The sequence below is a fragment of the Microtus pennsylvanicus genome, chromosome 15 (genome assembly GCF_037038515.1).
Source record: "Microtus pennsylvanicus isolate mMicPen1 chromosome 15, mMicPen1.hap1, whole genome shotgun sequence".
NCBI classification, from domain to species: domain Eukaryota; kingdom Metazoa; phylum Chordata; class Mammalia; order Rodentia; family Cricetidae; genus Microtus; species Microtus pennsylvanicus.
The window spans coordinates 6922609-6949272 of NC_134593.1; the positions used below are offsets into that span (position 1 = coordinate 6922609).

Sequence of the window (26664 nt, forward strand, 5' to 3'; positions counted from 1 at the left end):
AGTTCACATAAAATTATCCATTGGCCATTTTAAATTATGGAATTCAGTGGCATTTGATATGCATGGTGTTTGGCTACCATCACTTGTATCTGTTTCCAAGGTATTTTTATCACTCCAAAATGAAACCCCACATTCATCAGGGAAATGCTTGTACGTGCTATTCTTTTCTCCTCTGCTATGGCAGTGATGAACACTCTCTGCTAAATAGATTTCCCTTTTCCTGACTCCATTTTCTCCTTAAGGCTGCAATTTAGAACAGAATTGGCTTTCTCAGTTGGCGTGCAGAAGCAGGGCTATACATGTAATAACATGTTTGCGTGGGGGGGCTGGCTTCACCAGGACAGAACACTTGCTTCATAATGAGGGTGTGCACATCCTACACTGACTGCATTGTGATTGGAGGTCTCTTCTAGAGGCTAGAGGCTCAAGGATGCACACAGGTTACACCTATGCAATGAGGCAGTGTGTGCAAGTAGACCCAGTGCCATTCAATGGCACTGCTGGCTAGGAGTCCTTCCTACAGAGTCCAGTGATTTGCTCAGAAGAAATTCTGAAACCAGCAAGGGGCTGATTCAGTGCAATAGTAAACAGTACTCTGGGTAACTATAGGTGTTTTGAGCATTTCCCCTTTTTATTAAATTCGAAATATCACTATCCTACTTGATCAACTGGATTTTGTCTGCTCTTTTTCTGAATTGTTCATAAAACTTACAATAAATAATTGATTCCTATACAACACAGTATCATATAACATGACAGCACTAAAAATAGTTTGGTAAATTCTTGAACTTTTATGAATTCTCAAAAATGTATTCCAGAGACTGTTTTTACACACTCTGGTGGGAACTGAAGGAAAGGAGCTTTCCAAAAAAGTTTTTCATAATGTCATTATAATTGGCAAAAGTAATTGTCATAAACCTGCTTATTGAAGGAGAATACTCTCCTTTTATAGAAAGAGTTGTGTTTATTTTAAGGGGATTATTGTTTCTTGGTCCTTGAGAAGTCTGTCTTCTTCTATCAAGAATGATTCCATGTTCAATCTTTCAGTGAATCCAGTGGTTGAGATATAAATAACAGTTCTGTTGACACCGATGCATGACTTAGCACATCAGAGACACATTCACAACTCACTGCTGCCTGCTCACGCCTGTAGGTCTTTCCATTTAGAGGCTGGCTGAACGTTTATGTGTATGATGCAATGCTAACCTAATCAGTGAGGACTGGGTAACTATTAAACAAGCATTTCAGAAAAACAAAGGAATACATACATGTTAAGACAGCTTCTTTGTGTGAGATCCTATATTTGTTGAACTATTTAAGGCAAATTTTTGAAACCAATATTTTGGATGTTTGATCCCCTGCTACTCCTGTTCTAAGCATGGACAGCTCTTGGTTTGGTTTTGCCAGGTTGGGTGCTACTTCCAGGATGCTTGCGTCCACCATTTCTGTCTTCTTGTTATCTAAGCAGTTATATAAACTGCTCAGGAAAATTATCCAGCAACCAAAAAAGCACATCGATTGCATTTTGTAAAAGGTTTCTGTTGGTCACTTTAGTGTTTGCACAACTGTTTGCTTCTGTCAGTTCGTGTGACTGAGTTAACTGTGCAGCTTGGCATGTGCATTGATTTTTACCTCCTTATTGATCGTAGGAGACGCGAGAGAGGAAGTGGTGATGGATGGCAGGGCGACAGTGTTCTTGGCCAAGCTGTGAGGCTGTGTGCTTCTTTAGCTCATTAAATCCACAGAATACTAAAAATTATAGGCGTGGCCTGGCAAGCCTTTCTTGGAATGGAGATAATCAAATTTTCTTGGAATGGAGATAATCAAATTTTCCATAATCTGCCTACTGATCCTTAATAAAATGTTACTTTAAGAGAGATGCAAATTATCTCTCTCATCTCCATCTTTAGACCTGCCACCCTAGAACTCACGGTGCCAGTGTTGGCTTCTGTTATGTCCCCACACACACCCCAGAAAGTACATTGAAACCCAAATCTCATTTCTTTTGCTTGTTTGAACTTATTTGATGTGGAGTCTTTGCATATTTTTTTCAGTTAAGATGGGCCATAGAAAAGGTCTTCATCTAGTGTGGTCAGTGTCTGTACAGGAAACGGAACATTTGGACAAAGAGCTCATGTGAATTGTGGCTGCCTAGAATTTTCTTGCCATAAATCAGTCTTTACCTGGGTCTTCCGGAGCCTCTAACATACCACGAGGATCATTAATTGGCAGTGTTGGATGGAGAGTGGCCCTGACTACAGCTTGATTTTGGATTTGGGTTTTTTTTTTTTTTTTTATAGATTTGCAGCAATAAATTTTCATGGTTTCCAATCGTTAAACTTGCAATGCTTCTTGTTGGCCGCCTGGGGGAGCAGTGCACCCTTCTCGTAGAAAAGCTGCAAGTTGACTAGACAGTAGAGCGCCACTAAAACTGCTCTTGCCGAGGTCTTCAGGGCCTCAAAGGAAGGGCTGAGGGTGCAGACTCCAGATCTTTATTTCTGAGTTCAAGTCCTTCCTAGCAGAATGAACTCAGATAAATTATTTAAAATTTTTGCTCCTTGGTTTTTGTTCATTAATAACCTGTCTCCATCTTTAGGGGCTGCTGTAGAAGAACACAGTGAGGCTAAGACACTCGCTGTGTACCTGTCACATGGCTTACGTCAGTGCATTTCCACTATGCTATTGCCACACGCTGTCCCTTCGTAGCTTATGGACCCCGAGTTCATTGTTACTCACAACTATTATAGACACGTGCACAGTCAGGAAGCTTAAGAGTTCAGCCACATTGTCCCTAGACAGTCAACAGGGAAAACCCCATGCCACTGTAGAGACCCCAGAGGTCTCTTTCCTCTGGCCTTGTATGTTTGTGGAGAAGTGGACCTTTTCAGCCAGAGGTGTCTATAAATAGTTTTCTGACTTGAAAGCTCGCCTTGTGGTTTTCTGGGTTTATATTCCTCAGCAAGGATTCAGAGGTCATAGCTCTGTATGGACAATCTACAAGATCACTGTCATGGGTGCCTAGTTATTCTTCATCAGCAATAAATAAATTTAAGATTCCAGTGATCAAGCCAGTTTCTGAAGCTCATGAGTTATTAGGGAGAAATAAAGGCATTCTTTTTTTTTTTCTTTTAAACACTGCTTGGCCCATTATATCTAGCCTCTTCTCGGCTAACTCTCGTACCTGGACTAGCCCATTTCTAATAATCTGTGTAGCCCACGAGGTGGCTTACCAGGGAAATTCTATCCTACGTTCATCCTGGGTCAGAACTTCATCGCGTGTGCCTCAGAGAGCAGAGCTATTGTGTGTGCCTGGGAGAGGGGAGCATGGTGTCTCTCTGAGCTCACTCCATCTTCCTTCCAGCATTCTGTTCTATTTACTCCTCCCACCTATGTTTTAACCTATCAGGGCCAAGCAGTTTCTTTATTGCTTAACCAATGAAATCAACAGATTGATATATGACACTTCCACATCACTTGGCCAATGACTCAGGCTTATTATTAGCTAGTTGTTACATTTAAATTAACTCATAATTTTTATCTATGCTTTGTCACGTGGTTTGTGGCTTGTAACCTCATTTTTTTTACATGTCTTGATTTCTCAGTGGCTGGCTGGCATCTCCCAGACTCCTCCCTTCTTCTCTTGTATCTCTGCTTGGATTTCACACCTGGCTCTATCCTGCTTTTCCATAGGCCAAAGTAGCTTTATTTATCAACCAATGAGAAAAATACATATTCACAGCCTACAGAAATACCATCCTGTATTGTTTCCCCTTTTTTGTCTAATTAAAAAGAGAGGTTTTTACTTTAACATAGTAAAATTACATATAAAAAACAGTTATCACGTAAGAATTACTGTTACAATATATAGTCTATTTGTATTTGCCAAAATTAAAGAATATACTCTATCATCTATTCTATCTTAGTGAATCTAAAGTTTTATATCTAATTAATTTTTTATCATAACTAAAGGAAACTATAAACATAACTATCTATTCTTCTACTCCATCAAAGACTCCAGAAGTATATATTTCTTGAGCAAACAGGAAGTGCATTGCAAGCAACTTCCAAAACTCTAGAAATGATAGAGACATTTGGCTACCTGGACAGTCACCTGAAGTTCTTCTGTAATGTTAGGGCATCCATATTCATCCTATAGGCTTAGAGATCTGGCAGACTTTGCAGTGAAGCAGGAACCTGAAGGACTATCCCACCCATTCTGGCAAAGATCGTCAGTTGCTTTCCTCTGTGACCTGCAGAATATCTGGCAGTTTCTTCTGTGAAGCAGGAACCTGAAGGACCATCCCACCTTATTTTGGCAAAGCTCAGCTGTTATTTTCCTATGGTTCCTGTATGTCTAGTTTATATAGCATACTGTCAAGTCCAGGCAAGAGCAGTTTCTTGCCCAAATATCTAGCCTTGCCACACTGAAAGCAAACTCCATAATGAATATCTTAGATGCCCATCATCCCTCTTTGAAGTAATTGGTGTTGCCAGCAGCAGATGTGGCTCACTGTTGAGAAAAGTCTAAGTTCTTAAAACATTTTAAATGAATAAAGGCATTCTTAAAGAAATACAAGTCTTTCTATCCCTACTAGGTTTTAGCCAGTTTCTGTGATGATCAGGACTGTGTGCTCCACAAGTTTTATGGAGGTAGAATAAAGACATAAATCCATGTAGGGGCGTTTTAAGCTGAGAACAAGCTATTCCCTGTTTGTTATGAGGCAGCAGCCACAAAGCTGCATCCCCGGTGCAGCTTTTACTGCCCTGTTTATTCTGAGGATGAGTTAGTGCCTTTTTCATGGAGGCGGACAAATGAAAAACTGAGTATGGTACTCAGTTAAAGTGGTTAGCAAGACTAAGTCATGCTCATGTTAGTAAGATTCAAAAATATACCAAATATCGATTAAAGTAGGCTGAGGTCCGGCCCACTCAGTGTGAAGATGGTGAGATTATCTCACCCTTTCCCAGGGTGTAGGTGGCTTTATGTTTTAGTGTCTCTGAATCTCACTTGGTTTTCTGTCACAGCACAGCCTAAAACTTAAACATCCTCCAGAAAAATCCTGTTACTTAAATTCCAATGACCTTAAAGCTGGAGTTGCGGTCATGGGAGAGTTGGTCCAACAAGGCAGGGAGCTAAGGGCTTTGTATGCTATGCATATCAAAGGATGCTACTACCTTTGGAAAAATAAACCAGACCCTAAAAGCTTTCCCATGCACTAATAATCTCTAGTTCTGGTCAAAGTCCATAGCGTCTAGCTGATAATTAAGTCTCTGTAAATGCCGTACAGAGAGAGTGGCCGCTTCAGAGGGTTTCAGAGCTGTACTTCTGCTGAGCGATGGACTGAGGGGTGGTATTTATAGGGTGCATTTGAGATGGTTAATATTAAGCTTTAGTTGAAGTATTTCCAATAGTATGTACAGGCTGCTACAAAAGAGACATTTTGACTCTCTCTGTTCCCTAGGCCATAGGACTGGTCTAGGGAATGGAAATGGAAACGTGTTTTACATTTATGTAATGCAGAAAGCTGGTGCCTTCAAAACCAGAGCTCACTCTGTGAGGAGATTTAACAACCTCACCAGGGCTCCTTTCTACAAACAATATCTCTGTCATGGGATGGACAGCATATTCGTCAAATGGCCCAGCACCCAGCACTCAGCAGGTCCCTTAAGAGCATGACCTCCTGGATTTACATATACCATGGGATGCACAAGACATCAAAATGGTCCTTTAAATATTTTATGCAGCCTTCTTCTGTGCCTGAGCTGCTCAGCCTTGCCTCATGCTAGTGTGGCTCTCCTCTGATTGCCACTGATATCTCTCCGCCCTTCTCTTTGTGTCAATAAGACGGACTCTGTGTTCAACTTAAATCTGTGCACTTCCTTCCCTTTGTTCAGGACACCGCTTCGCTGTCTCTCAGAATGCCTTTCATGTGTTCATAGGGACTGTCCTTGGACTTTCCTCAGATCTTTTTCCTTCCTGTGGTCTATGGATAGAGCTCTTGTTTGCCTACTGATTTAACAACAAGCCACAAGAAATACCGGACCTTCCTAAATTTTCAGCCTGCCATCTTTGATGAAGGAAAATAAGAACCAATCTGAGCAGAATCACAGGTGATTTATCTGTGATGTATTGAGGCTCCACACCTTTGGGTTTGAGGGTGTGCTATAGTTGTTTTAGCTGGCGTCTTTGACCATTTGCGCTAAAATGTTCCTTGCATGCAGAGCAACCCTTCGTTCCCTAATGCTGTTTCCCCTGTGGTTGCTTTGAGAGTAAGAGTGGTCATGTAGATGTAATAAGTGGTCGCTGGCTCTGTATGTGTGCTGCAGGCTATGAGAACCGCCCTGCATATGTGTTTGCATACGTGTGTGGTATGTACATCTGACCTGCTGCATCATCCTTTGCCTTATTTCTTTGAGACAGAATCTTTCACTAGGTCTGCACCTAGGTTGGTGGGCAGCAAACTCTAATGATCTTTCTGTTTCTGCCCCCTTTTACCTTCCAGACTGGAATTATAGGAGTGCACTGCCTCTGGTCCTCATGTTTGCAAAGCAAGTGTTTTTACCTACTGAGTCCTCTCTCTAGCCCATGACTGTCAATTGTCATTGACTCCAGAGGCCACTCAGGTTCTGAGAAGCTTAGTACCCTATTGAGTATGACAACCCAGGTGACTTCCAGTTTTTGGTCTTATGGCTCAGTGTTCCAAATACAACGTCCAGGCTACCAAATTCCCTTCAGTCATATGATCCCTCAACGATCTCTTTCTCTCTTCACCTCCCTCCCTCTGATGCACTAGAGACATCAAATCTAGGTATGATTCCACTTAACATTGATTAATTATAACTTCTTGATTGACTCATCCTTCTAAGCCTTGCTTTTCTCTCCAGTAAATGTAAGATAACACACTAGAGTTGTGAGGATTAAGGATTCTAATGTGTGTGTATATTGCTTCGCAAACATTCTGCAACCAGTGTGCCCAGGGAAATATTTGGTTTCTACTCATGCAGGAAACACTGACGTTGCTCCAAGAGTTAATGCAGAGTGGTACTTCTTATTAAAGTTGAGCAGCATCAGCCTTCTTACTCTAGTGATCAAATAATATTCAACTCCACTTGGCTTGTACTGTATTGATTCAGGACCCCAAGGTAGGGCCCAGTTAATTAGAAGGTTCTGATTCACTGGTCATTCTGGAATCCGGATTCCTTCTTGTGTTTTGTTGTGCTATTTTCTAGAGCACTGTTGGCACCCGGGGTGTAGCCCATGAAAATTGCAGAGTGTAAAAGAGACACACCCACTTCCATAGTGAATGAGCTCTGCAGTTACATTTCATTGACAATAATTTAGTCACAGGGCCACATATAAGTGCAAATGATAAGTACATACACAAGCACAGATGGGGCATTGTGTGACAAGACATGTGGTCTGTTGCTGTATGGCAAGCCACGAATAGGCCAGATTGGACAACATCTCATCTTTTCCTTGAAATCCAGCGTAGAGCACCCTGCATGGATGAGGAGGGTCTGTGGCACAGTAGGCGGGACCCTGGAGTCTGGATTCTGACTCTACTTCAACCAGAGATGTGTATTATGATACCATCCCAAGTACAGAACCCTATGCATCTCTGCTTGATTTATGTGGAAGATGTGGGATAATGGCTGCTCTCCGTTTTCTGCGAGCTCTCCCTGATCAGTCACCGCAGGCTCTCTTCATCAATGCTTCTTCCTGTCACTTCTGGAACATACCAAAATGGCTTTATCTGCTGTGAGCTGTTGTTTCAATTCATCAAACAATGATCCTTGCAAAGAAGCAAGCATAATAATCTACAGAGAACAAAAGACCAAACAGTGCTTTTGGATTGGCTGGTTGATTGGTGGACAAATGCAAATCAATTGGAATTTACTGGACAAAACTGGTTCAAAAGTACTGGAAAACGTCTTTCTTTGGAGATAGAGCATAGCTGAGAGAATAATACCTAAGGTCTCTTCTTTTCTCCCATTTTACAATCCTTGATTCAGCAGTTTGCCCCTTGGGAGGAATCCCATCATAGTTGCCTTCTGCCCGGTTTTCTGTCACCAAGTTAAATTTGGGGTGAGTTTCCATCTCCTCCAGTGACTCCTGCAAGGTCAACTTAATATGCATTCAAATTTAAGAGAAAATATCCTCACCTCTATGAATAGAGCTATCTTTTAAAATCCTCTAGCCTCTAAAGCTAGGGTCTGAGTACTTAAGAGGGTATTAAAATGCAGGGCCATGCAATTTGCTGAGCATTGGAATCTTATTTTGTACATTAAATCCTAAAACAAATCCCTCAGAGACTCACTTGAAAAACACTCTGTTAAGCATTTATTCTATAAAAAAAACATTTGAGCCCCTGTTCTGAAGTTAGCTCCCATCAAGATTTTTACTGGTGGGCAGTGAGTGACTAAGCACCAGAAAATGTGTACCCATGCCTCTCCAAGGTCTGTCATCCAGACATTTGATTCAAGGCATATTGAGATTTTTTTTAAAATTATACTGAGCTCTCTGATGCGGCTGACATGTGGGCCAAGCTGTGTGCGGATATTATGTAGCATTAGATGTATATGGAAACCATATCAGTATAACCTCTCAGGTAACTAGTTTTTTCACTGCATCTTTCAGTAAAGCCAAGCTAGGGTGCTGGCGAACAACTCTGGGTCCTCTGCAAGAGAAGCCAACATTAACTGCTGAATCATCTCTCCAGCCTCCCAAAACCAAATTTTAAGAACAACAAAATAAAATCAAGAAAGAGGCAAATTCCATCGAAAGGAAGGGCCGCACCAGCAATTAACTTCTCCTTCACTTATACAGCTTACTCTTCTGCAGCTTGTGCCGTGGCTTCTGTTTTAGGTTCATTCTACGTCTGTGCATCTGTACCAATCTGCAGCTCTTCCTTGAGTATTGCTTTCCTAAGAGAATGCACTCTCTCTTGTTTTATCACTACTGGTTATGACCAGACCAACAAGAAAGGAGAAAGGAAGTTAAGAGTTTGAGTAAAGCCAGGTCCAAGGGTTTGGGGAACATGGGCCTCCTGGGACTCACCAACACTGAGCAGACCGAAAGCAAAGTTGACTTATTTTTATTCTCATATAGACGAACTGTCAGGATTAGTGAGATTTTTATATAGACTTCTGCATTTATTGAAATAACATTATAATAAAAATAATTTGTAAGCACTGGAAGGCCAGAAGACTTTTTATCCTGTAGAAAGAATTTGTCTATATATTTCTCAAATTTAAGAGGGAATGCCAGCTCATAAACTGTGCCGGGCAGATTATGAAAAACAGTTCCTTGGGCCATTTGTTAAACCCACGTGAGTTGTAGCTGAGTGGAGTCCGTGCATCTGTAGTTTTGCCAAGTTGATCAGGTAATGCTGTCAAGGTTGTTCTTTGCATCCTTTCTGGTCTTCACCTTCAAAAATGAAATAATGATACTCGTCCATTTCCCACTGTCCAGGAGAGTGATGAGAATTAACATGGCAATTTCCGTAAGTGATCTTGGAGGAAAAGTCCCATTTCGATGTAATTGTCAAGGGCAGAATTGAAGTAGAATAACTCAGCATATGGATGGCTCCCCGGGCGGGAGAGGTATAACTCAGGCATTGGAGTGGAGCAGCAAGGGGAATCTGTGGCTGTAAGCAGGCTCTCCTGGAACTTGCTATGTCCCCGAAGAGGATTTTGATCCCCCTGTTCTTCCTGCCCCTGCCCCCTAAGAGCTACAACTCCAGATGGGTGGCACAGGGTATGGAATTCCCATGTCATTTTTGAGTTATACAATTTAATGGTTCTTTTTTTTTGCTTAGGGAAACTTAGAGTGTTTTATTATGTAGAACGAATTATCCTCTATAAACTGGCTTGAAGTGCAAAGGACATAACCAGTTAGAAACCATGGCGGTTACCAGGGTGATTCATCACCACTGTAACTCAGTGTACCAAATGGGTCCGATTGGTCCTTATATTACTCTTCTTGATATCATACCTGAAATCACCAGTATTAAGAGGGTGGAACAGAGACATGCTTCCTGCTGTCCACAGCCGTTGACCACATCCCTCCCATCTTCTGCTTATCACGGTTCTCATCCTCTCCATCACCTCTGCAATGCTGTCATATCTCACCATGCAGTGGCACTAATTTGTCCACCATGCCTTAGGAGTCTGGGTGTGTTTACTGATCCACAACCCATGGACTTGAGACTGAGAGGCTCTTGGGCAGGAGTGGGATGTCAGATACCTTTTGAGTTCTGTTTTATCAGTTCTGTTTTGGCACAGAAGCAACCTCTTCTTTTTGTCTCAGGCTCTTAGTGAGCCGTAGTTATCCATTCGAGGAGGCCACTTTATGGACCTCTTTTTAGAAAACAAAGAGTCAAAGAGAAAGATTTTTAATTTAAAAATTCTTTGCAAAGCCAAGTGTGGTATTGGGTGCCTGAGGTTCCAGCTGCTTCGGAGCCTGAGCAAAGAAGAATGGCACAAGCAAGGACTTTTATTTTCCCAAAACTAGTTAAATTTTGGTAAACTATTATGAATGCAATGTGTCCACATATCTTCAGAATAAACAAATCTAAATAGAATCCAGCATGTAAGACTTTCAATTTTTGATCATTTTAGCTAAAAGAGAATTAGGTCTTATTAAGTTCTCTGAGGAGAACTGAGATGTGTTTGCTTGTGGAAAAGATTATTGTGAGGCAACACCTGGAAAGACAGGAGAAGCTGCGAGGTCAGGAAAGCACGGACATGCACACTGCAGAGAAGGTCCCACTTCTGTGTCATTTTTGGCTGCAACCCAGGTCACAGCTGGGGAGCCCTTTCCCACTTAGATAAAGCTGTGCTATGCTGCAGAGAAGGATTTCAGATAAGCCAGAACGAAACAGAGCTACTGAGTTGATAAAGTAGGCAGTCACCTTGGGAAAAGACAAACGGTTGATTGAGTTGTGGGTGGTGGGGAGGGAGGTGGGGCTACGTGTCTTTACTACAGTGATCTATATGGTGCTGTGGCTTTGTAAGTTATATTCCTCAAATAGTATGATTTGCTAGATTTAAAAGAAAAAAAATCAAAGTTTAAAAGTTAAGTAAGTTACAGGAGCAGGTTTTCCTCTTTCTTAAAGAATGTGCTTCTGAAAATGAAATGATTAGGTCTTTTTATGAGGCACCAAGCTATTTTGATGTAGGGATGAGACCCTTGCTTTTGGTTGGGTGATTCCAGGTTCTTGGTAGGGTTATTTAAGAAACAAATACAGGGACACACAGATTGTAAATCAGAAAGAATGCTCTATCCCAGCACAGCGGCAGCACTAACAAGAAGGAAGTGCACTGTCACGAAGGAGAGCAGGACACAGGAGTGAGGGTGCTCCGGAGCCCTAGGCAACGTCCTGCTTCCTTTTATATGTTCTAATGGAAGAAGGAATTGGTTATTAAGGACATATTTTGGATGACTATTTTGATTGACAGTTTTAAAGTTGTATGGCCTTTTCTCTAATGTGCATGTCCCTTCCCATAATGCATCTGACTTTAAACATATGTATACCCAATTATGCATGGGCATAAGATGGCTAATAGAAAATTCCCCCACTAAACATTCCCTTAGAAATGAGGACTACTGAGAACTCAAGAACAATGGCAATGGGTTTTTGATCCTACTGCTCATACTGGCTTTGGGGGAGCCTAGGCAGTTTGGATGCTCACCTTACTAAACCTGGATGGAGGTGGGCGGTCCTTGGGCTTCCCACAGGTCAGGGAACCCTGATTGCTCTTCGAGCTGATGAGGGAGAGGGACTTGATCAGGGGAGGGGGAGGGAAATGGGAGGCGGTGGCGGGGAGGAGGCAGAAATCCTTAATAAATAAATAAATTTAAAAAAAATTTTTAAAAAGTACATAAAAAAATTAAAAAAAAAGAAAGCACAGTTACCTTGTTTTATATGCACCCTACACCAGTTCAGATTGGAGCAGCCCCTTAGCCTTTTCTCCACACATAACTGGATTGTAATTAAATAGAAAACTGATGGTCTCCAGGTAGAAAAGAAACTTATTCTATTGTCCAGGGATGGATGTACATGCAGCTTGATGCACATGGGCACCCTCAGTTGCTAACAGGTTGCTAGGTACGTTGTTTGGAGAGGGATCTCTGTGTGTGTTTAGTTCATGAAGGTAAAGGTCTCCGTCTGTCAAGTGTATTATTAGAAGAGAGAGGTGTATATGGCCCAATCCAAGTGAAGTCCCAAGTGGCTAAACTATCCCCTGTCTTTCCACTCTCAAGAGGAGATCTAACATGGTAAGCATCAAGGTTACAAACATTCCAGCCCTAAGTTCACTTGTTTTAACATCCTTGTTTCCAGTGTCTTTAAGAAAACCAGTAGGTTTAGACATAAAGCTAAGAAAAACCAGCCTACAGTTCATAACTCCAGAGAACCTAGACAACAAAGAGGATCCTAAGAAAGACATACATGGAATAATGTACAGGGGAAGTAGAAAGGACAAGATCTCCTGTGTAAATTAGAAATTTGGAGTGTGGGAATCATGGGAGAGGGTTAAAGGGAAGGGAGAGGGAGGGAGCAGGCAGAGAAAAATGTATAGCTCAATTAAAACATTTTTTTAAAAAGAAAACAAAAGAAAATCAGGAAGTATCGCTGTAGGCAATTTTGACTTGACCACTTGTGTCGGAGTAGCTTGAACTCTCAGAAAGAAAAGCAAACTATATGCCAGGGGAAAGAGACTCTTTCCCTTCTTGCGACCCCCCTTCTTCCTTAAATATATCTAACCCACCTCAAAAGAAAGGCCAAAAGGAAAAGGACTAAGGAGTATCAAACCAAATTAAAGAATCAACTAAGGATTTCCCAGGGAGCCATGCTATTCACTTGGGATCAGCAGATCATTATGCTGGTGACCCATCCCATGATAAACTGTGACCTTTTTAAGAGAGGCTGAGGCAAGAGGAAATGGTTAAAAGACAAAAATGATGAAGATCCCATCAGGTACTTTTGAAACAGTACTCTATGGCCATGGTGATTAATAACAGTGGCCTCGGTCCAAGGATAAATAGGTAGTTTTTGGGCTGATGGCCTTGTAGAAGTACTTTCTGTATGAGGTTGTGGCTACCTCCAAGGAAGTCTGTAGATGGTAAACTGGTAAAGTCATTTGCATAGTTACTGTCAGGCAATCTTTATTGGTAGTACTTTTTCTTGATGACTCCATTTTGGTTCTGACAACATTCATCTTTCTTTCCCAGTGGAAAAGGACTCAGATGGTATTTCAGTTCAAACAGTTTGGACAAGGTTGGCTATGAGTTCTTGGGCCCTCGTTGCTGATGAGAAGGCTCTTCTGTCCACAAGAATGAACTATCACTGGAACCTGCCATTCATTATTATCTGGGAGTCATGCAGGGGAAGCATCTGTGCTGCACAGATGTGTTGGCCCCAGAAGCTTGGGGGGTGGGGCAGGATAGTATGGGTCAAAGTGGAGACAGAGGGTAGAGTGGGTGTGAAGTTTTGGAAGTGAGGCAGGCTTTGCTCACAGAACTGAAATTACATAGGATTTTGTGAGGCAATTTTAATAGCTATACCTTTTTATTAGGGACAACAAGCTTTGGAGGGATTTTAAGCAGAAAGTAATTACATCAAATTGCCTTGGGCAATGATGGCTTGGAAGGAAATGAGGATGCATTTGAGGGACAAGGTAAAGGCTCATTGCAGCGCAGTTAGGAAGAAGTGTGGCAGAAGCCAATGAAAAGGAAGACTGTTCAGGAAACATTTGTCCAGTGTCCATTGGGGATCATTTTCTTTCTGTGAATAACCAGGTCTTGAATTAATGTGTATTAGTTTACCATGGTTGGCATTAAAAATTTGGGAGCAGGCAGGTGTGGTGATGTACTCCTTTTATCCCAGTACTTGGAAGGCAGAGAGCTGGATCTCTATGAGTCTGAAAATGACCTGGTCTATACAGTGAGATCTAGGTTAGTCAGAGCTAAATAGAAAGACTCTGTCTTAATAATGATGATGATGATGATGATGATGATGATGATGATGATGATGATGATGATAATAATAATAATAATAAGCTTTCTCAGCATTAGATGTTCCTAGAGATGGATGTTCTTGCTGAAGTCTGCTCCAAAACCCTCTTTGTCGAAGATAAAACCTCACACAAATAATCTTGGGAAATTTTCTCTGTAACTTTGTCCCACAGGGAAAGTGGCTGCTACTTGCTTAGCTTCTTAATGCACATTTGTAACTTACCACAGTGTTAATGGCCTTTAGGCTCCTATATTATAAAGAAAATAAATGTATTATTAATAATGTGGATAGTTATATTGCCAGTTAAATGAAAGGCTTCTAGCTGATCCATCTGTAAAGGATTCAGGATTCGTTTGCTATTGGGTAAAAACAGATCTATTTTGGTGGATAGGTGACTTTGGGGCCATTGACGCCGGACAACCCATAAGTGCATGTGGAAATGAATCTCAGGGACAATCAGATTTTATTTCTAGTAGCTAATTGATGCTCAGAGATTTGGGGTTTAATTATGCATGCTTGAAAATAAAAGAGAGAGAATTCAATTTCTTTTAACCCTAACTGTGTAAGGCTTTGTCATTATTTTCTAGCACATCACCTGGTCCTCATTAGAGTCTCAATAGATATTGGCTGCATTGTAGAACTCTTCTAATTTTATTGAAGTATATCAAATTACAAACCTAATTCAATTTCTGGTTAAATACCCCCAATGAATTGAAAGCAGGGTCATGAGAAGATTATTTTCATGCTAATGTGCATATAGCAGCTTTATTCAGAATACCTAAAATTTAGAAGCAACCTGTGTCCATCACCAGGAATAGATAAGCCAAATGTGTTTTATACCTAGAGTGGAGTATCATTCAGGCTTAAGAGAGGGGACTAGAAAACACAGTACACAATGGATGCTCTTGAGGACAATATGGTAGATAGAACACGGCAGTCACACGGGCAAATACTGTATGATTCTAGTTATGGAAGGTTTAGAGAGGCCAGAGTCATAAAGGAAGAGTGTAAATCAGTGGTCGCTCAGAGAAAGGAGACAGGGAGCCGTTATTTGGAGGTCAATGGTAGGATGGATGACGGCAGCTTTGGTATATTTAATGTCATCAAGCTGCATACTTGACAATGACTATAATGGTACCACACATATTATGTGTAATACTATACACAGGTGTATTTCACAAGGAGAGATTTAAAAAAAAGAAAAGATGAATCAGGCATATAGCACTGATTCTAGCTCAGCTGCTTTTTTTTTTCTTTCAGAATTGACTCTAGGTGATACTGTCACTCCAGAGAAACAGCTTAAACAGATCATTTCAGTAAGAACACCTCTGCACTGGCCCCCTTTGCTCCAGTAGAGGACAGCATGGGGGCCATCCCTAGGGACTGAGGCAAGGTGGGTTGAGCATGTGTGGATGGAATATGAGTTCTGCTCTTTCTTGGTTGCACTTCCTTGACTTCTGGAATGATACAGATCATTCTTTGCCCCATCTTTTATTATTGAGCACTTTCATTTTCTTTCACTTATAACAATAATTTCTAGGTTCGTGGAGTAAAAAGAGTTCATTTTTATGGCTGGACAACATGCCATTGTGTTTTGTGTTTTGTCTGTTAGTTGGTAGATATTTGAGTTGTTCATTCATTTGGATATATGAATGGTTCTGGTGATAATATTTGTCACCAAACATTTGCTTAAAAATCTGTTTTCAGTCCTTTAGGTGTGTACTTAAGAGGGAATTCTAAGTCGTGTGGTAATTCTATGATCAGCTTTTAGGGAGCAGACAGGTTGTTTTCTGCAGTGGTTTCAATTTCTATCTTAATCAATACGTGTCAGGTCCTGTCCTTTTAAACAGGCCTTCTGGTTTAAACCGGTCGTGAAGTAGTGTCTCACTTAGGCTTTGATTTGCATGTCTCTAATGACTCAGGACACTCAGCATATTTTTATGTGCTTGTTGGCTGTTTGCATGAATGCTACTTAGTTGTAGGGTTGGGCCTAGAAAATATTATGTTAAGCAGAAAAATACAGACAGACACAGTGTTGTGTACTATATAGGTCTATTCATATGCCATGTTCTGAACATGTGCAAGTCAGGAAGCAGATTAGTATTTCCTGGGGATGTTGTGGGGCAGCTCTTTCAGACTGATGTGCTAACGTAATTCGGAACTCATTAGAGGTAGTGGCTGCATAGTACGGAAACGTGTTGAATGCTGTTGAGTTATCTCTTTAAAACTCCCATTTTGGCTACAAGAATGTTGTTCCAGATTTTTTTAAAGTACCTAGTTTGACGTTAAACCCGAATCTCTAGTTTTTGCAGTGGGGTGGAATGGGTGACTGTGGATTCTCACCTTCTGCTAGAATGCAGGGAAATACTGGATAAATCCCAGTGTTCTCAAAGCATGTTGATCATGACAGTGTGCATGCCTGGTCTTGACAAGTAATCCCTTGTTGCCAGAAGAGGCAATGTGAAGCCCAAGCAGTGTTGCTCCCAGGTGATGCGTGGGGGACTGTGGGTGTGGAGACAATGGACCAAACACAGAAACTGGGATGAAACAAAGAGTTTAAAACATTATCAAGAGATGTGGCCTTTGGCTGGTGTGGGGCATGTAGCAGAGCTGGAGCTCCTGAACAATGGACATGCTCCGTGAACATTGCTCCCACTCCCAGGGAAAGAGTACCACCATACCGAGGCCTGAAAACCTAGGAGGACACCCCCGCTTCCTCAGTTTCTGACTGTGAGTGAGGAAGAAAAGACACTGGAAATTCCAGGCTTAACTTGATGATGCAAGAATGTCCACGTGGGAAAGGAGTCTGGGACCACCCATCCCAGGAAGGTGAGGGCCCTGGTCCTGGTGAGCACACCACAGGTTTTCACATTTCTTCAATTCAAGGTCCCTGTGGAAAATTAACCTCCACTGAAGAATATGTTCACAGAAAAAAGAAAAAAAATGCCAACTCATGAAGGAAATAAACGATCCAGCAGGAGGGAAAGTAAAGGAATGCAGGAAACACCCAGCCGTGAGTACAGATGCTCATGCTCCAAGCAGCTAAGAAAGACGGGAAGGAAAGCAACACCCACGGTGAGTGGGCAGCTGCTCCCATTAGCCCAGGGAAACCTTGCTGAAGAAACTGAAAAGGGAAAAGGCAAAGTCTGATGTCCTGACCTGCTCTTTTGTGTTGGATACCAAGACCCCTGGGCTTTCCCCTGGGGACCAAGAACCCAGGGAGAGTTCAAGTAACTCATTCAGGTGGCAGTCAAGTTCCACCCTTGGGTATATTTACTGTGATGCTTGGGTGTCTTTTTTTTTAACATAGAAAAGCCTGCACATGACTCATGTCTACAACTTGATGAGTTTGGAGATACACAACCCTGACACCAAGATCATAAAGTTGCCACCTCCCAATGTTTCTTCCTGCCTCCATCTTTATCAGCATCATTATTTTCTGTTAAGAACCCTTAACACAAGCGGTACTTTCTAAATGAATGGGACTTAAGTGTTCTCAACACATACACAAACGCAATGTACAATCATGTATGTAGACATGTCACATTATAATAATCATTTCACAGTACATGCATATGTTAAAACATTGTCTTATACTTTAGCAAAAGGCTTTTACTGTTGGCTTCGGGTATTGTAGACTTGTTTATCTTACAGAACTGTAGGTTCCTCCATTGAGCCATCGATGCACAGGTGTCTTAGGCAGATATCGGTCTTAATTTGTCTTGAGAGTGTAGCTTGACATTGGCACTTTGGAGAGGGAAGCCGCATGAAATTTTAAGCGTGACTTTAGGAAAACAAAGCCTGAAGCAGCCTCTAAAACCATATTAGTGCTCATTGAGCGCTCTGCTGATAATTGGTTTCACCTGTTGCCTGTGTCAAACCAGTGGGAAGTGGGCGCTTTGTGTGTTTAAATAACATTATGTCCAAAACTCTAGATGAGAGCTATTTCCAGGAAATGTCCTATAAACCTCAGCCCTGAGTCCAAACCATGGCTTTTTTCATTGAAACCCAGAAGTCATATAAAGAGGAGTGGTGTCATGTGGCTCTGTCTTAAAGCTAATGTGCTCTACCATGCTACATGGAAATTGAGCATGAGGAAGGCTGTGTGCAGGGCTAATGGGATCTTTAACTCTGCTTAACAAGGGGTGTGAGTTTCACATCCATGTCTCTGTTAAGCAGCTTACCTGAACTTTTTTTTTTCTTCCAGTGAACTTGTGGAAACAGAAAACATTCTATTAAAAATAAAGTGGGTTCTAGCATCCCACTAACTGGGTGTGTATGTAAAGAAAATGGAGTGAGCATATCAAAGAATACGCAACTCCTACATTTACGGCAGCGCTGTTCATGCCGGTCAGGCTATGGGGTCACTGAGGCCTCCACGGATGTTACTGGATAAAGAGTGTGAGTCTGTGCAGGCTAGAGTGTTACTTAGTCAGGAAAGGAAGAAGTTCTGTAGTCTCTGACAACTTGGAAGGAGTTGGAGATGTTTGTGTTTGATGAAATAAGCCAGGCCCAGAAAGACAAGTGCTGTGTGACCTCATGGATACGTGGGCTCTAGAAATCATGTCAGAGGAGCAGAGCATAGAATGGTGCTTCCCAGAGTCTGGAAAGTCTAGAAGGATGGGAGATACGAGAGATCATAGGACAAAATCAAATTGTACTTATGTAGGAGTGAGGTCTAGTGTCCCCAGTACAATAGGACAGAAGTGTTGTACATTTAAACACATAATATATATAGAGAGAAACACAACTGCGTCACATTTCTTAGATATTTTGCAAAGGTTTATGTTGTTGGGGTTTTTTACTCTTTTGGGAGACTGCCACCCAGCTCCCTCGTAAATACATACACAGAGGTTTACTGTTGCTTATGAATGCCCTACCTTAACCGTAACATATTTCTAGCCACTTTTCCTTAACTTAAATTATCCCATTTACCTTTTGCCTCTGGGCTTTTTCCTTTTCTTCTTTCCGCATATCTTACTTTCCCTCTGCTCCATGGCTGTGTGTAGCTGTGTGGCTGGTCCCCTAGCATCCTCCTCTCCTTGGGCTCTTGCTCTTTCATCTCAGATTTCTCTTTCTGTTCATTTTGTCTGCCTGCCAGCCCCACCTAGCCTTTCTCCTACCTTGCTATTGGCTATTCATCTCTTTATTAGACCAATCAGGTGTTTTAGACAGGCACAGTAACACAACATCCTAGAGTTAAGCAAATGCAATATAAAAGAATGCAACACATCTTTTGCATCATACAAATGTCCCACAGCATAAGCAAATGTAACATGTCTTAAAATAATATTCACAGAAGTTATAGAAGAGTTCTAAAATTCCCAGCACAAAACCATAAATTTTTAAGGAGGGAGAGATTCTAATCACCCTGGACTTGAACATCACACACTGCCTGCCAATCCCAAATTCCTGCATTTTGCCCCACAGATGCATGCAATCATCACCTGTTGATTAACATAATGAAGAACAAAGCATTTTCTGTTCTTAACCACTGGCTGGAGAGAGATCAGGTAGTTAAAACATGAGGAGAAGCCTTGAGGAGGGGAGAAGTCAGTACTGCTGAGTGAGAGATCATGAGCCCCCTTGCTCAGCGGTACTTTCAGGGAGTCAGAGTGGAAAACCTGTGCTCCTTCACCTCTCTCAGTTGTGCAGGGTGGGAGCTGATCAGCTGTTGCTCTTCTGCTAAACAATGGGAAGCGGTGTTATATGCCTTCCATTTAGGGAAGGGCATCTCCTTCATTTAGGCACCATATGTTTACATGTGGCTGAGGTTTATGACCACCTTCTCATCACAGAAGTTGTGACAATACCATATATAATTTGTCATTATTAACACGGTTATCAATAAATGACCCTGGCAGGTACTAAGTTGATTTTAAGCCAGTCCCTTGGAATCTTATCAGACTAACTGCTCAGTAAATAAAGATATTTCTAACGCTACTTGAAAGTAGAGATTAGGTTATCTGGCCTCTCGGTGCCCTTCTCTGTAAATATGACTTCAGAGCCCTCAGAATTAATTGCTTCTTGAACCCATAGTTACTGCTCAATTAGCCCTGTGCCGAGAAGGTCATTCTGCCTGCTGGGATCTTGCTGTTGTGTAGTTATGTGAAGAGTGAAGGATTATAGGAGGGGTTCATGTGACTTGAAGGCAGGTAGATTTGGGATCTCTAGAGACTAATCCATAGACAAACAAATTCAGTGTTTACCTTTTCTTTTTTAAACACACATTTAATACAGCGCGATAGTTTCCTTCTTATTAAGTGCTGTGTGTAAGTAGGAAAACTAAGCAACAGAGAGAGTGGGGGGCTGGTTTTCATTTGGTTTGACTGGGTAGAAACACCCTGAAATTTAGGTGGATACACTTTGATAAACCAAGAACCAGTGTATGGTTGTCATTTTATATTTTGGAGAAATACAAACTTCCCTTTCTCTTGATTCAGGCAAAAGATACTTAAGTCTTACAATAATTGAAAAAAATTGCTGATACGTGCTGCACTACAGAGGTGCATTTATGAGCCGTCCAGAATGGAATATGAACTAAATGGACCAGGCTGTGATGTATATTTTCACAACGCTGTGTAGAAAGGGAATATTTTACAAATCCAGACTTACTGGAATTTTTTTCAGTTAGAGTTCCATTAGATAAAAGGCCTTTGGATTGGACCTGTAACCAAGTTACCACTGCTCTTGATTGTCAGCTGGCAATAGGATGACTCAGCCTCTAGAATCTTATGAGCAGTTCGTTATAAGCACAGCTCTCTCTCCCCACCTCTCTCCTCTTCCACTCTTCCTTTCCTTCTTGGTCTCCCCCCACCCCTGCCATCTCTAGTTTTGCCTCTCTGGAGAACCTTAACTAATATATGCATTGTACCCTAAGGTTATCTTATCCATTTTCTTGATTCATTTCTACCAATATGCTAGTGATTCGCAGACTCTTTCGGTGTGGATTTCCGCATGGCCACAAGCTGTGATCTGGATGTGAAATGTCCTCTACAGGCTCTATTTGAATACTTAGTCCCAACTCCTGGAGGTGCTTTGAGAGGTTGTAGAACTTTTGGAAGTGGGACTTAGCTAGAGGGAAGGGGTTAATGAAGGGTGGGCCTTGGAGATATATGTAGCCCAGCTCCACTTCCTGATCTTTTTCCTGATCTGTTGAGATGTGAGAACCCTAATTCTCCCACTCCCATGAGCTCCAGTATGCATCACCCACTGTGGCAGACTGTCACCTTTCAAACCATGAGGGAAAGTAAATCACCCTCCTTAACTTGCTTCTTTGAGGTATTTTGTCACTGATGAGAACAGGAACTGATGCAGGACACTTTTTAGCCATAATAAATCTGTTCGTGGATGTTCTACCTCATTTCTTTCTTCCTCCTTGGGGCTTTTGTAGTTTGTGCTTTTGGCATGGCTCATGCATCAGTCTCCACACTAAGTGCCCTCCGTATTGCTCATTCTGAGTTTTAAGTTTCACCCCAGGGTTTCTGCCTCTCGGGGGGGGGGGGTGTTGCCCAGAGGAGCACTCAGGTGCTGTGACTCCAGACACACAAAGAGCTGGAAATATACAAGCTAAGATGAAACTATACTCTAGCTTATTCTGTCTGGATGAGAGAGCCTCACAGGAGAGACAGGAACGCATGCACTCAACATCCACCACCCCAGTTCCCTTCCTGAGAGGGAGTAAGGGGCAAAGACAGACAGGGATCACAAAACACACAGAGGGTAGCTGACAGTCAGGAGGGGACACACATAAAGCAAGAAAAAAGAGAACATTTGTCAAAGATTGCAGGCAGAGAAGAGAAGATAAACAAGGAGTCAGGTAAGGATCCTCTCCCGCTTTTCATAAGCCTTTTCCTCCATAACTCAGCAAAGCCTTTACATACACTCAAGTGTGGTTGCTTTAACCCACAGAGCCCTCCTTATGGTGGCCTCTTGAACAAGCTGTAGAACCATCACTAGACAACCAGCTCTTGACCTGTACCATCACTCTGAGCTAAAATAAGCCTCTTTATCATTCCCAGCCTCTGCTCCTTTTGTTAGAACAACAGAAAAAGTGAATAAAGTCAATGTTGCTGAATATTTTTTTCATATTCTTATTGGCTGTCCTCTGAAGAAATGTCTGTTCAGCTCTTATTCCCTTTTCAACTTTGCTGTTGTTGTTTTGAGATATGGTCTCACTATGTAACCCCAAGTTGCCTGGAATTTGCTAAATAGACAGGGCTAGTTTTGAATGTATCCCCCTGTCGCTGCCTTCTGAGTATTGGGATTATTTTAAGTTAAAGGATTTCCCTTCTTGCTTTTGAGCCATTTTAGTCTCATACAATTTGGGTATTTACTCTTTACCAGATACGTGGTTTTTCAAATATTTTGTTTTGTTTCATATGGATTTTAGGTTGTGTCTTCAATTTCTGTGAAAAATAATATTGGAGTTTTGATGAAGAGCTCAGTGAATCAACAGATTGTTGAACTCTGGAAATTTCAACAATCAACATGTTTATTTAGTATCCAGTAACTTTGCTCAATCCAATTATAAGTTCTTCCATATAACAAGCTTAATAAAAATCCAGAGACAAAATTTGGGGTTCAACCTGAAGGTCAGAAAAGCAAAACAGCCAGTCACTGGCTCTTACTTCTACCTCAGTCCATAATAGTGACCCTGCTTCCAGGAATCTCAGAACGAGCCTGAGCCTGAGAGCTGTGTCCTCCCGTCTTATAATTCTCTCTAGGGCTGGGCTTAAAGGCGTGCACCACCACCACCCGGTTTCTATGGCAAACTAGTGTGGCTACTGGGATTAAATGTGTTTGTCATCACTGCCTGGTCTGTAAGACTGACCAGTGGGGCTGTTTTACTCTGGTCTTCAGGCAAGTTTTATTTATTAAAATGCTAATGAAATATCACTATACTTCCAGATTTTATATGTGTATGTCTGTGTTTCTGTGTGTATGCATGCATGTGTGTTTATGCATGTGTTAGTGCGCCTTCATAAGTGTGTGTATGCATATGTGTGCCTGTGTGCATTTGTGGGTATGCACCTGTGCATTTGTACCTCTCGGTGTGGATGTGCATGGCACAGTTTTAGAGTTGTGTCTTTAAAAGACTGTGGATTTTAATTTATATTTTCCCATTTAACTTATTTCCAAGTAGACAGCCTTTTCTCCCTATTATCTAAATCCACCAGCTAGGACTTCAGCTACTGTATCAAGCAGAAGTGGCAACATTAGGCATTCTTGTGTGCCTGATCCTTTTTTTTTTTTTTTGCCCTGATCTTATGACAAAAACCCTTCAGCTTCTTACCAGGGAGTATATCAGCTGAGGACTTTTTATGTGGCCTTTATTCAAGCCTACTTTTGGTCTGGATACTTCTATCCATCCCTACTTGACGGAGAACGGTGGTCTTCTTTGAGTGCTGTGCTTTTCAAATTCCATTAAACTAAATTTTGAAACACAAACTAGCTTCAGTGGGACTAGTGTCTGTACCTGTCATCTAGGGAACTTGCCGAGTGGAAAGACCTCAACTTCTCTGGCCCCTCACAGTCAGGAATTTACTACCAACTTCCAGTTGCAAAGGTTTGCAGAGTTTTGTGGGGGCTAAAATGTGTTTTCCCCCTAATTTAGAAGTAGTTCAAAACTATATATAATGTTGCAAGTCTCAAGAGAGATAGAGAATAAAAGAGATATTGTCCTTAATTCTGCCTCTTGTTATTTAATTTGGTTACTTTTTTGATGTTCCTTACTTTAGTTACACGTAGTATTTTTCCTCTGGGGCTGTGGGGAGAACATCCCCTGTGGGAGGCTCACGGGGATACAGGACTTGAAGTTTCAGACTTTGATAATTCTTTTGCTTTAAATAACTTCACCTTGAGGGATTGGAGCGACGTCTCAGTGGTTAAGAGCACTGGCTGCGTTTCCAGATCTGGGTTCAAGTCTTGGCAACTATATGGTAGCTCACGATCATCTGAAATTGCAGCTCCAGGGGATCAGGAACCCTCTTCTGGATGCCATGGACACCAGGAACACATGTTGCATACAGACATACATGCAGGCAAAACACCCATACATATAAAATCTTTAAAAAATATTCTGAAATTTTATTCCACTCTGTAGACACTGCGTGGGACAAGTTTTTAAACTATTTTTAGACCTTTGTCTAAAACATTTTAGACTTATTATCTATTTTAGACTTATAATCTTATAACCTCAATTAAGGCAATAATGGTAATCTGCACACGTGCCCACAGGTCAGCTTGATATAGACACATCCCTGCATATATGCCTCCAGGTCAGCCTTATCTAGATGCACCCCTGCACACGTGTCCACAGGTCAGCTTGATATAGACTCACCCATGCACACGTGCCCACAGGTCAGCTTGATCTAAACACACCCCTGCACACGTGCCCACAGGTCAGCCTGGTCTAGACGCACCCCTGCACATGTGCCCACAGGTCAGCTTGGTCTAGATACATCCCTGCACATGTGCCCACAGGTCAGCCTGGTCTAGATACACCCCTGCACACTTGCCCCCAGGTCAGTCCGATCTAGACACAACCTCACTGAGACTCTCTCACCAGGCAAGTCTTCATTGTATCAAACGGACAACTAAAACTAACCACCATGGACGAACAAGATGGCTCAGTGAGTAAAGGCACTTGCCACCAAGCCTGTTGAGCTGAGTTTGATCCCTAGGACCCACATGCTTGGAGGAAACAAATCCCCCAGGTAGTAGTTGTCCTCTGACTTTCAGACATGCACTGTGGCAGGAGTATACATAAAGCATACACACACACACACACACACACACACACACCACTGAAAATTACCAATCAAACAAATCCTGAAACTTGGCCATCACAGACTCCATACAATTTACTCCACAGACTTCACACATGGGTAGCTGCTTTCCAGGAGAGGAACAAGTTGAAACTGCTCCTCTTGGCCATGAGTCTCTTATAGTGGAAAAGCCTACGGGTGCCTTAAATCCAGCCTTGATCTTTGCCTCCTGTCCTTCTGCTCTGAGAGTAGTCACCCTGTGCCAGCTGCGCCGTCATCTTCTCTGTATAATACCCAGACAACTTCCTGCTTCTGGACTCCGTTCCTCGCTTTCTCAAAGCCCACACTGCTTCCTGTCATCCACCTCTTAGAGACTTGAGAACTGACCCCCTTTCTCACTGGAACTAGGTCTCATAGCATCTGTTAACTTATTATAGACACAATAGGGCTCAATGCTTGGCCAAACATCATATACATAGCAAATATTTATGGAATTAGTGAATGCATTTTGAATATTCTCTTGCTTACATTGAAATCTGCTTTATATTTGAGATACAGTGACACAAGCCCCAGATTTCATTGTCTTTCTTCTCCCTGTTTGAATTCTATATCTGATTCTATGCTGTAATTTTACATATGACATTTCTAATCTTCACAGTGGTCTCCTGGAGCATCTATTGTCTTCTTCTTTGTGTTGCGGGGGTTGAGGGTCTTCAGGCTCCTTATTTCCTCTAGGGTCAGCAGCTGACATCCCTTCTGGGTGGACTCACTCCTACAAGCACCAAGTCCTGGCCTGGTTCTGAAGTTCCTAGATGTGTTTGTTCTGACTTTCCTATAAACGTGATCCTATCTTGATAGTCACCTCATCTGTCTGCACCAGGTGGCACAGAGCAATGAGGGAAGAACAACCCTGAGAAGTTGATGCCAATTAAAGGAAAGCCAAGGGTATCTCCACATTTGGGATGGGTGACAGAAAAGTCTCACTCTGAGAATTCAGGCTGGCATTCCTGTGAGCATTCACCGGTTGACTGCAGGCATCTCTTAGTTTCTCTGAATCCCAGTTCCGCCATGTTTTCTATGAGCACACACATCTCACTTTATAAGACACAGTCTCATACTGTAGTTGAGGCTTACCCTAAATTTGAACAGTCCTCATGACTCAGCCTCCTGATTGCTGAGCTTGTGGACAGGAGCCACCACAGCTGGCTTGTGAGCACAGGTTTATCTGACTCTCATGCTTGTCGACTCATGGATCACATGTTAGAATGCATGTGCTTTGGAAGAAATAGTCATAGCCATGTCGGCATGACCAAATACATTATTGTGGGTGTCAGATTGCAAATGGAGGTGCTGACTTCTTGAGTAGAATATTCTTATTCCAGGGGTCCCAAATTATGGCTCATGGCCAACTCTGACTGGCCTCCTGTTTTTACATAACTTGTGAGCAAACATTTTTTTATATTTTAATTTGTCTTTAAAAGAAAATGACTATGACATAACTATTCCATAAAATTCAAATCTCGGTGTCTATAAACAGAGTCCATTAGAACGTAGCTGAGCACATTTGCTTATAAATCGTCCAGGGTTGCTTTTGTACTGCAGCAGCTGCACGGGTAGCTATGAATGACCGCAGCCATATTGAGTTCATACATTTACTCTCCGACTCTTCAGGAAAAAGCTCAGTGTCCACCTCTTCTTGTTGAAAACTCCCAGAAAGAAAGGGGAGTGTAAAGAAACCTCATTTTTTGCCTTTAATTTGTTTGCTGAATTCTTTTGCTTGATAGTAAAGATAAAATGAAGATGCACCGTCTCCCCCACGCAGTCTTCTGTGCGGAAATGACAAGCTCACTGAAGCACCAATGTAACACTGAAAGTCA

General features: G+C 41.9%; 1 protein-coding gene across 3 annotated transcripts in view; it reads left to right on the plus strand.

The window, feature by feature from the left end:
• Armh4 (armadillo like helical domain containing 4) overlaps positions 1-26664 on the plus strand; it is an 89835-nt gene that overhangs the window by 55052 nt on the left and 8119 nt on the right. The gene's annotated exons all lie outside the window — the stretch shown is intronic.